Raw genomic sequence first — 11,822 nt, forward strand, 5'->3', positions numbered from 1 at the left:
CGGTGATCAAGCTCAACTTTTTCATGTGGGAACTCAAGTCCTCATGCTTACACAGAAAGTACTCACTTGGCCATCGCCTTAGCCTGGGAACACTCTTGATGGAGGTGGTTCTAGCTTACCCAGTCTTCCAGGACAGTTCTTACAGAAGCATCTCCGTGTCACTGGGTTCATGAGGACTTCACTTTCCAACTTCCCCAGTCTTGAGCAGAGAATCTGCCTCACTCTCTTCAATGTCTTCTGGGCTATAGAACACAATGCCCGCCTGACTTCCTTCCCGCCTCTTAGTCACTGCCTCCCTGGCTCCTTTGCAATGTCTCTCTCTTCTGCTTGGTCCTGGCATTTGGGTGTTCCTCAGAGTGTGGACCTACACCCTCGGTAGGATTCATCTGCCCCTGGGCCTTTAACTAACCGTTTCACACAGATGCTGACACACCTTCCTCTGAGCCCCATGTTCAAGTGTACTTTCATCTGAGTAACAACATCTCAGATATACCACACTGAAAACCAAAGCTGTAATCTTCACTCTTCTACCCTGTCCACAAAGCTGGCCCTACTTCCGGGAATCTGGATCTCACTGACTTGTAATGCCATCTCCCTGGTCACATGATCCAGAAACCCAAGAGCCAATCTAGAAGCTTTTTTTCTCCAGTAACCTCCTTGTTAAGTATCAAGTCCCATTAACGTAGCTTCAGCATTTCTCCAATGGTTTGGAGTCTTTGGAGGGGCTTGCCAGTCCATTCAGGCCCTACCTACACATACTGCAGTTAAAGTCACAGTGGACTGTGACTACATATGCCTCCCCTACAAACCACTCCAATGATCTCACGGCTTGCAAGAAAGTGGTAGAACTCTTGACCAGGCCTTAGACTGCTTCCTTGCCCCCTCTCCCTCTCCCTCTCCCTCTCCCTCTCCCTCTCCCTCTCCCTCTCCCTCTCCCTCTCCCTCTCCCTCTCCCCCTCTCTCTCTTGTGCACACTCCCATATGGATCTTAAGAAGCAGTCAAGGCAGCCAGAGTGGGTTTTCTGGATACCGAGGGTGGTTTAGTGTTCCTAAGCAGGTGGTCATATTTTTCTTTGTGGCTTGAAGTTTAGTGATGGAGACCTCTGGGCCTCAGTGGGAAGGCTTCAGTCTGCATTTGAGACTCTGAGGCCAGGGAAAGAGGGGCTTCCTGATCTCCAGGCCTTTCAACTGCCTTACCCACTCCATCCTGTCCATGTGCTGAGCAGAAGAGGGATCCGAGGGAATGGATGGTTTCATCTTCTTTGTCTCTGTCTTATAGATGAAGAAATCAAAGCGTGGGAGCTCAAGGACTCAGCCAAGATTTTAGATGGACTTGATGCTATGCCTGATTGATCCCAAAAGCCAGTCTTACCCCCTGTAGGTGAAGAAGAGGCTATGGGAGGAAGAAAGTTCTGACCAGAAAGTCTCACCCAGACAGCTCAAAGCAGGGGCATGAACAGAGAGACTCCTCGTCAAGGACAGAAAGGATGAAGGGAATGAAAGATAATGATTAGCAAGTCTGGAAGCTGTCCCCAGCCCTGTCCTAAAGGACCAGCAGGGACAGAACAGTGTTAGGGAAGAAATGAGGTTTGGAGTAGCAATGATTTCAGGACACACCTTCCCCTGGCTTGTCTTCTGCTTTCTTGTTTTCCACCAGGTGAGGCTCCTTCCCTGTCTGCAGTCCAGAAATCAGGAGGCCAAGAAGCTGGGGAGATGACCCCGGCTCACTGTAGGGGTGGAGAATTGGTGGGGATGGACAAGAGACTTGCATGGCGAGAAGGAGGGAAGAGGGGAGGGAGGAAGGGAGGTGGTGGAGAGATTGATAGGTTGCTTGATTAGTGTGGACACTGGCCCCCTTTGTTCCTGCTTATCCCAAACATGTTGGGATAGTCAGCTGGCTTCCTATTCTTCCCAGGCACTAGGAGATGCCTGACACCCATGCCCCACCCCAGCTGTGGGCTCTCATGTTTGCTGCCTTAGCTTCCCCAAGGCAGCTCAAAGGCCTCCAGCGTCATCCTGGGGGAGGCAAGTGCTGGGGCTGGGCTTCACTCATTAGCCTGTGCTTTCCCTGAAGGCTGGTTCATAGCACTCCGTTCTCTCCGGTCTGGAATCAGGAGTCAGGTTGACTTATTGTGGGTACTCTCCTGGTTTCTCTCTGGTGCTGAGGGGCTGACTGGTAGCCATTATGAGCATTGCCTCTTGGTCCCAGAGATCACCTAGGGCCAAGAACACCATCCTAAGGGCCGATAAACCAAGACCTCAGGCTAGCTAGAAGCCTGTTGGGCTCTCAGATCAATGGCTAGCTAACATGGACAGGGAGTAAGAAAGGATAGGTGGGCTAAGCAGAGGGGAAGATTTCCTGGTAAGCTCCCCACACACCCCAGCTTCCTTCCTATAGGCCTGAACCTCTTCCCAGGAGCCCTGGCTGCTGGAAGCGAGGGGCATTAAATATTTTTGAATTAGTGGAGTCCATAGTGTTTTCTGAGTCATAAGTTTTCATGATGTGTACTTGGTGAGTAAGGCAGCTGCCCTGCTAGTGCCTGCAGGTGCATTAATCCGGCTTGCCATCCCTCAGCAACGAGCCGTTATAAATTATTTTGTCCTGGATATGGGAAGGTTGAGGGACAGGTCAGGCATTAGGAGAGAGGCCTCCAGTAATCCTCAGCAGTAGCAGTGGGTTGAGTGCCTGTGTAAGAGACTGTACTGGAGACAGATGTTTGGGGAAAGAGCTCCTGCCTGAGGCTGACAAGAAAGAGTCAGGAAACCTTGTGAGGAGAGTCAGAGCCATTAAATCCTCATTGATAATTATTTCCCAAGAGGATGCTCTCAGAGGTATTGGGGTCCTAGCAACATGAGGAGGGAAGCATGGCTGCCATCGGATGTCCTTAGGAGCTGGCTGTGGATCTCATTGGCTCTGTCTCTGACCTACTCTTACACAGCTGCTAAGAGGATGGCGCTGGGTGAAGAGGCTTGCTTCTGAGGGCCAGACCTCTGTAGAGTAGTGTGGTCTGATGGACAGAGTCTGTCCTTCCCGATCCTTGGTAACTCAGGATGCAAAATAAGAAACAGGCTGGGCTGCTTCAATTCTCGTTCCCTCTTGAGGTGTTGCATAGCTCCCTCTAGGCTTCTGTTGCTTCAGCTGCAAGACAGGGACTAGAAAATCAGACCAAGCCGTGGTGCTCTGAGGATGGTTTCTGGAATTGCTCAGGGATCTCTGATACCATTCTATCCCGGCCATTTACCTAGGGCATTTCACAGCAAAGGGGTAGGATAGCCAGTGTGCTACACTGTTTTAGGGTAGTGTTGCCCATCACAGCACAGGGTTCCAGTAACCTCCTTAACTTATGCAGGGTCAGATATGGGTCTTCTCCTTCCTGTCAGGGGTGGGGAGGAGCAGGCAGTGACTCTAGACCCAAATGAACAGCCTGGAACTAGGCATTCAAGGCCATGCCAGAAGATATCGGGTCCTGTTGCCACTGAAGAGGATGGGGAAAAGGCAAGATAGGAGAGAGATAGGAGGGAGGGAGGGAGGGAGGGAGAGAGAGAGAGAGGGAGGAAGGGAGGGAGAGAGGGAGGGAGAGACAGAGAGAGAGAGGGAGGGAGGGAGGGAGGGAGGGAGAGAGAGAGCTGTGTGGGGGAGGGTGGATGAGAAAGGAGAGGGGCAAGATTAGTGGAGAAGGTTTGCTTTATGATAAGCAGACAGCAGTCGACCCCAAGACTAGGCAGGGGGAGTAGAGAGTCACCTCCAGCCCTGTGACCTCATTTCTTGACGCTCCACCCTGAAGAATGTTGCTCTTTTGACTGACTCATCCTTCCTCAAGCTAGAGCTGAGGCAGAGTCAGCATGGGGATGTCATGAGGAAAGGATCCAGAGACCCTCTGGCCAGCTCAGCAGGTATTGGAGAGAGGACAGAGGGGTGACATTCTGACCAGATGGGGTCTGGTCAAGCAGAATTCTATAGCTGGCTTGAAGGGGACATGGAGACTGCTCAAAAGGATGCCTTGCAAGTGTGAGGTGGGTGACTTTTAGAGTCACTTGGGCCTGGCCTCCACCAGGTATTGGGCCCTTCCTGGGCAGCAGAGGCCTGGAGGGGAGAGGGCCAGAGATTGAGAGCTGTGGGAGACAGGGGCTGTTCCTTTGCTATGTAGCTATATCCTGATCATTTTGCCGTTCTAAGTGGGACTTCTCTATCTATAAGCATTCCCAATCCTGAGACTACCTGAGCCACTAACAGGCCCCTCCTGGAGTACCCTTGAGGTATCATGAGGTGACTGCCCTCAGCAGCATGTATCATTAGGAAGACCCTGACTGGAATCCTGTCGCTCCTGTTCACAGTTCACAGATCTACCAAGGGAAACCCAAACCTGACTATACCTCTGCTTAAAAATCACCAAGGACAGCTCCTTTCTGTTGAGGTGAACTCTCCCCAATAGTCCTTGGCTTTTAAGGCCCCCACCAGGTTCCCCACCCAAAAAGTTGCCTCAACTGGTACTACAGGATTGCCAACCTGGCAGCTCCTAGTTCCTTACTGTCCCCAGGGCCATTGCTCTTACTGTTTCCTCTGTCCACTAATTTCTCTCCATCCTCAGATCTCTTAGGCCTCTCCCTGGCAGGGGAGGGGGGAAGGGTGGCTCCTTGTGAGCATTAACTACAGTTTATCAAGAATATCAGTAGTCGAATTCATCTCCAACTGCCTACCTCCCAAGCTTAAATGTCATCTCTGGTGATGACAGGGCATGCGACAGGGACCACATAAGCTTTAATCACCTCCCCCAACCCAGATAGCTTGCCTGAACCCCTCAAAGACCCCTAGATACTCACAGAGTGACAAGGCACGGGATAAGGTCAATACTGGAAGGATGAGTATTGGAATCAGGCAGAGCAGGGATCCAGACCCAAGAGCAAGATGTCCCCTGGAAGAGCTATCCAAGCCTGCAGTAAGCCATACCTGTGTTAGCATCCAGGTCCCCATCATGCAGTCAGCTGTCACCAGCTCTTGGTTACCCTTTCCACGGGGCCCTGACTGGAGCTGAGAACATTCCCTGCACAAGACCCAGTGGCTAGAGCATTGTCAGAGGGACAATGTGCCTGGGCCTCATCTAATCAGCCCCACCCCCAGCTGCCCTTGGTAACAGAACTACTTGAGTGGAATGGTTTATGGTTTCACTTTTATAGTTTTCAAACAAGAACACAAAAAGAGGAAAAATGAAACCACCTGGGGAAGCAGCAGGGGCCCATTTTGTCGGCAGCCCGATGTGTTTACTGGGCATCAGCACAGAGGGCCTGTCCTATTTATTTTTAAGGCCCTGCCTTATGAATCCATTGGGTAGCTTGGTGACAAGATGCAACCCATTATCAAGAAAATAGCTCGAGTGCCAGGCCATCCATGCCCAGCCAGCATGCCACTCACGACTTCTGAAATCACTTGTTTTCTGGCCAGCATGAGCCAACTGGAGCTGTGGTTCTTCGTGTTGCTCTCCAAGACCCAATGCCAAGTGCATTTGAGATACTTCAACAATCGCCTCGGCATGGCTGTGCGCCGCCAATGCGTGTTTGCTGTAATTACACAGCCTCCGAAGGAGGAGCACAAAGGACTTGTTGATTTTGGATGGGCTCAGGCCCCTGAGAGATGAGGGCTGACCTGGGCTCCTGGCATAGAGTTGCGGGCAGACAGGCCGGCTGCCCTGGTGAGGACGTGACCAGCTGGAGCAAGCCTTGAACCTGGGCCATGGCCGCCGGAACCTGCCCGCTTGCCCAGCTCTCCTAGCTCTCCTGCCAGCTGACTGAAGAGCCGGCTTGCTTTTGGAGAATAACTGGAGAGAACGCAGGACTGGATCCTATAAAAAGCAGCTCCCTCCTTCCTCCAGCCAACAAGTCCCCCGAACGATAATCATCTCTGAAGTTGGCCAACCTCCCTCCTTCCCGCCCACCCTCTCCCCCGCCCTCCCTCCCAAGTGGCTAAATGGGCTCCTTGTCTTTCTGGTCCTTGCAGGGTTCCTGAAAGGGCTTTCCTGGTGGCTAGCAGCTTCCACCCTTCTGAACCTTGCTTCCTGCTTGCCTCAGACATGGGACATGGGGCTGTTAGAATGTGCTAGAGAGAGAGGGGCTGGCAGGCTTGGGGTGGGGGGCGGGAACGTGGGGCTGGGAGTGGTCACAGCTCAGGTCCTGTGAGGCGGGCAAATTTATTCTCCTCAAGGGATTTCCCTTCTGTTGTCATTTTGAGATATGAAGGACATGGTTTCCAGCCAGGGTCACACATGCACGCTGTCTTTCTAGGGAAGGCTGACATGGCGCCCTGATGCCCAGAGCTGACTATTTGATGGAATGAGGTGTCAATCCCACAGCCCCACCCACCCAGCCTTTTCAGCCCAAACACCTCCCAGAGAGCCCGGGGCCCTGGCACCTATTTTTATGGATAGCACAGAACACAAATTGAAAACCATGAGCTATGATCGTGACGGGTTCTGCCAGCCTTGGGTTAGGAGAAGACTCCAAGCTTGCAGAGATACAAATGTTGAGGCTGTCGCTGACAATCTCAGTGGACCGATGCCTGCCCAGAGATGGGGGATAAATCTAGCAAGGAGAAGGTAAGATGACGGCCCTCGGAACCAACAACAACAAGAATGATTTTACTCCTGCTGAAGTTTCTTGAGCACCTGGCAGGCCGCCATGAATGTACTTAGGCGGAAAATCACCAGGAAAAAATGATATAATCTGACAGATTTTTCACAGGCTTAAATATTCATGAATTAAAGGAATTGGCAGAATTTTCTCCATTATTAGCTTTCATCATGGCTGCAGGAGCAGTTGGTACACTGGCTGCTCTTCAAGATCCATTAATCCCGTCCATCATGAGAGCAGCCATTTTAAAATTAGCTGTGTTTCCCTGAGTGATGGTGTCGGGGGAACTGAGGAGACTGGAAGGCCATTCCAGTGGCAGGGTTGTCCCCTTCTCATGTGAGAATCAGCGAGGGAAGATAACTCCTCAGCAGGAAGGGCCAGCATCTTGCCAGAGGACAGGGCTGTGAAAAAATCCAGGCATGTGCTTGGGATGCTCTGGCCTCCGAGGCCTTCACAAGGGTGGAAGTGACTGCCCCTGAGCTCTGAACCCTGGGCTGAGGGCACCCAGGGGGTTAAGGGCTCTTTGGGGAGCAGAGACCAAGAGACCCAAAACACCCAGAAAGGGCTTCTGGATTAGGAAGACCCTTAGGACTATCAGCACGGTACTTTTACCAGATGACACTCGGGTTTCAGGACTCAGGACAGCCTGGCCATGATGTCCCCTGTATGGAATGGACAGTGTCCTCTGTGCAGGATCCACGCCAGCATCTCACTGTAGCATCAGAGACTGAAACATGCACACACACTCACACATGCATATACACTCAAACACTTTCATGCACTCACACACACACTTTTCACATTCACACACACACCTTTTGCATAAACACAAGCTCACATACCCACTCTCACACACTTTACACATGCACACACTCTCTCACATGCACACACACACACACACACACACACACACACACACACACACAATCCTGCAAGGCAATGTTACCCTTCAGGAAAGATGCCACAGAATTGTTAGGCCGGCTACTCTTGATCCCATGACTGTGAGTGGCCGGTCAGAATTCTTATCCAGTCATTCTGTCCCCACCGATGGTGGAAACATGCTGTGCCAGCTGTGGCCCTGGGAAGGGACATTCTTGTAAACACATCCAGAATATTCCAGGAAAAGGTCTGTTTCAAAGCAGGAGGCAGTCATAGATTAGATGATCTCTGTGGAAACCTAAGGCCCATAGTCACTCCTCCCTCCCTTCCCCCTCCCTCCTTCTCTATCTCCCTTCCTCCTTCCCTCCTTCCCTCCTCCCCCTCCCTTCACTCCTTCTCTCCCTTCCCTCATCTCAGAAGCAGTTCTAGGGGCAGGACAAAACACTTTCAGCTCATTCCAAACTCAGGTTGGCTTTCTTGAGTGTGAACCTAGACTCAGGGAAACCACAGGCACCAAGGGATGCTGTTGTTCAGCTAGTACCAAAATATTTAACACCCCAGAGCACCGCAGAATAGGCACTGGCTGTGAACAGCCTGAATAGCCAGAAGGGACGGATTTGGTTTAGTGCCCCCTACCTGGGCGGGATTGCTGGGGTGGGGTGCAGGGGCAGTGTCCCCTGTCTGTCTGCTGTGACAAGCTTCCTTTCCAGGTCCCAGGATGACTACCCTTGGTTGAGGAGTGATGTCTCTCTGAAGACAGATTGAGTGGGGAAGCTGGTGTTTGGGTAGCTTTTCTCACGTTTATCGTCGACAATAACCGTGATTGCTCATCATAATAATTAATAATTATTTACACTTGTGTGGCGCTTATTTGTGGAGTGTCTATGTCACTGCCAAGTACTTTATAACAGTTTACAAATGCAGCCAAAGTTTGCCGAGCTCTGCTGGGGGCTAGTCCCCACTGCATTCAGCACTGTCTGAACATCACCCTGTCCCGGCCATACATCTCTCTAAAACAGTGGTTCTCAACCTTCCCAACACTGTGACCCTTTAACACAGTTCCTTGTGATGTGGCGACCCCCAACCATAAAATTATTTTCATTGCTACTTCATAACTATAATTTTGCTACTGCTACGTATTCTAATGTAAATATCCGTGTTTTATAATGGTCATAGACCAAAGAGGTCACAACCCATAGGTTGAGAACCACTGCTGTAAAACAATAACACAAGCTCCCTTTTATAAAAAAGGGAGCTAAAGATCAGAGAGGTTAAGGAATTTACCTGGCGCCACACAGTGAGCTATTGAAATAAGTGGACCTCTGAGTTCAATTCTCCCGTTTCCTTTTACACCCTGGAGCCTAGAGTTCGCAGAGAATGAGAGAGAAGGATCAGGGAGGAGGCAGAGACGAGGCCAGAAGTGGGCCTTGCACCTGACTGAAGCTAGTCCTGTGCATGGCCAGGAAGGAACATTGAAAAAGATGAGTTGTCAGGGTCAAACTCTTGGGAATCTTGGGAATTTGGGCATGGATCTGAAGCCCAAGGTACTGGGGCCTCCAACAAAGCCATTCCCTAAACTTGGTTTCTTGTGTGGTGTGACTCCCACTGAACTCACTGGTAGTGTTGAATCCTTAATCACCTCCTTCCTCCCACACTTTGTACACAGCTTGTCATCCCTCTAGGGGACATGTGCAGACACACATGCTCCCAGAAGCCCTAGGTTTCACTTGCCGATACAGACAGAACACATCTTATTGATATCACTGCTGGGTAATCAGCCATGGACTTGGGGTTCTCACAGAGTTAGGCACACTGTGGGGTTTATTACCTTACCAGTTGATGCCTTCGAGGATTCCCCAAAGAAGGACAGACAGCTTCCCTCCAGCATGTCCCCTGACAGAGTGGCCTCTGTGTTGGTTTCTTCACGTGAGGCCTGAACTCTGAAAGCCTGGCTGAAGGATTGGGGCAGGGAGGGGGGAAACTGGACATAGACCCTCCTCTGCCCTGCCTCTGGCTGGCACTCTGCCCCACACTGAGACAGGCCCTATGCACCAGACTAACCCCAGATCACCTGGTCCCAATCACGACGTCTTTACTTTCCCCACCTCCACTGCCTGTCCCCACCCCAGTCCCCTACAACTTGACCTCACTCTGAGTCAGTGAATTGCCCTGTGTATGACTTTCCCTGTCATATCCTGAGCCCTAGGAGGTAGGACTATCCCAGAGTTATTCAGGACCACATGGGACTTCACCTTAGCCAGACTCCCAGGTCTTCTTCTAGGAGGAGACAGTATGGCAGAGTGAGCAGGATCTGGAGGGGTGGAGGCTTAAGGTGGCAGGCACACATGTGTCCCTAGGTTGCTTGAGTGACAGCAGGGCAAGGATTCTTTACCCATCAGCCCTCTTTACTGTCCTTGACTCACCCCCAAGAGCAGCAGGCCCTGGTCCAGAGCCTAAACCTCCACTAACCTTAACCCTAACCCAACCCCAACTCATTTCTGTTGGGCACTAAGATGCTAGGCAATTGGCCCTGCCCTGCATGGTCCTCTGGTAGAAATGACCATCCTTTTCAGAGGACAGCAGTACTCCAGGGTGCACAGTGGCTGAGGGTCACAGACGCCTTGACCTTCAGGTAGGAGTGTTGGTGGGGACGCTACCTAGTTTCCATCTCTCTCTCTCCCTCCTGCCCTCCCTCTCTGTCTCTGTCTCTGTCTCTGTCTCTGTCTCTGTCTCTCTCTGTCTCTCTCTCTCTCTCTCTCTCTCTCTCACACACACACACACAGCACAGCACAGAAGAGGGATAAAGAAATAGACACACACAGAGAAGCAAAGCGTGCTTGTGTGTGTGTGTGTGTGTGTGTGTGTGTGTGTGTGTGTGTGTGTGTTAGTGTACCTGTGGAAGCCAGAAGAAACCTCTGGAGTTGTTTCTCAGGCACCGTCCACCTCATTTTTGAGACAGGATCTCTCACTATGCAAATAGGCTAGGATGGCTCGCTGACTGCTTCCACTCACCCAGAGCAGGACTCAGGCCCAGCTTTTTTCATGGGAGTTCTTGGTGTGGAGCTCAGGTCCCCATGCTTGTAAGAGCTTTACCAACTCAGCCATCTCCCCCACTTTCTCTCCAGTCCTTTTTATCTCTAGACCTTTATCTTCTGCCTGTTTTCCTTTCTCAGTGCCCATCCCACACTTGACAATAACCTAGCCCTGACTCCTGACCCATGCATATGTCCAGAATCCCTCCCAGCTGCTCTCTGAACCTCTGAAACCCCCCACCCCAGCTCTATGGGGACACAGAGACCATAAAGCGAGCCTACCCCACTCCTGGCCTTTCAGCTCATGGTCAGAGGCTAACTGTCCACCGCTGCCACCAGATTTCTGTGCAGATAAGACTCAAGCAAGTGACTGGCTCAGCAACGCAAAGATGCAGATGGCAGACCGGTGCTATCAACACTGTGGTTCTGTGGTCTTGGGGTCACGCCTCCTGACAATCATGGGGCCAAAAAGCCCAGCTATGGAAATCTTCCTTCTACAGGGGCATTCGGGCCAGATAAAGCATTTTCTGCTTCGGAACCTCTGGTCCTCATGACAGTTCTGTGACATGAAGAGTATAGATGTCTGGGCAGTTGACAATGGGTGAGCATTGCAGTTCTCAGTCGTATTTCCCTATATATAATATGGGGACAATAATGCCACTATAATGTTTTTTTTGTGAATTCTAAAAGAGTAATGTTACTGCCATTGTTGATATTGCTCTGCTCTCTACTGAGTGGTCCAATATGTAGCTATGTGGCATTGCAACCACTTCCTCCTTTATATAACAGGGGCTCAACGCTGGCTGTCCTGAGGATTGAAGGTGGCCCGTGTAAAGTGGCTCACACAGCACCCACCTCTTGTTATGAGCACAGCCTACGGTGGCTTCTTTTTCCCCCTGCCTCTTCATTCTTCCACATAAATCAGGATTTGTGGCCCTGAGAGGTGATGATCAGAGCTGGCCCAGCATGCTAGTGGCAAATTTAGAAACGTGTCCTCTGTCCCCAGCTGGACCTAGTCCCTGTGTGGTCAGAGTCAGTTCAGCAGCTCTGATTCCTGCTCTAACATCTAAGCCTGGCTGGTCAGGATGAGCCATGGCTCTCTCCATCCCTCACCTGTGTGTGTTGATTGGACTTATTGCTTGCAGAACAGGGTCCTCCATCGTCTCCAGCTCAGGGACCTTTCACAGCTTCCTAGATTTCCTCCAGCAGGCAAAGCTGGGAGCTGCCTGGGAAAGACAGGTATATGAAATGCACAGCATTCCCTCTCAGTGACAGTGGGCAGACTGCTCC

The sequence above is a fragment of the Mesocricetus auratus genome, unplaced genomic scaffold (assembly GCF_017639785.1).
Source record: "Mesocricetus auratus isolate SY011 unplaced genomic scaffold, BCM_Maur_2.0 Super-Scaffold_100691, whole genome shotgun sequence".
NCBI lineage: Eukaryota > Metazoa > Chordata > Mammalia > Rodentia > Cricetidae > Mesocricetus > Mesocricetus auratus.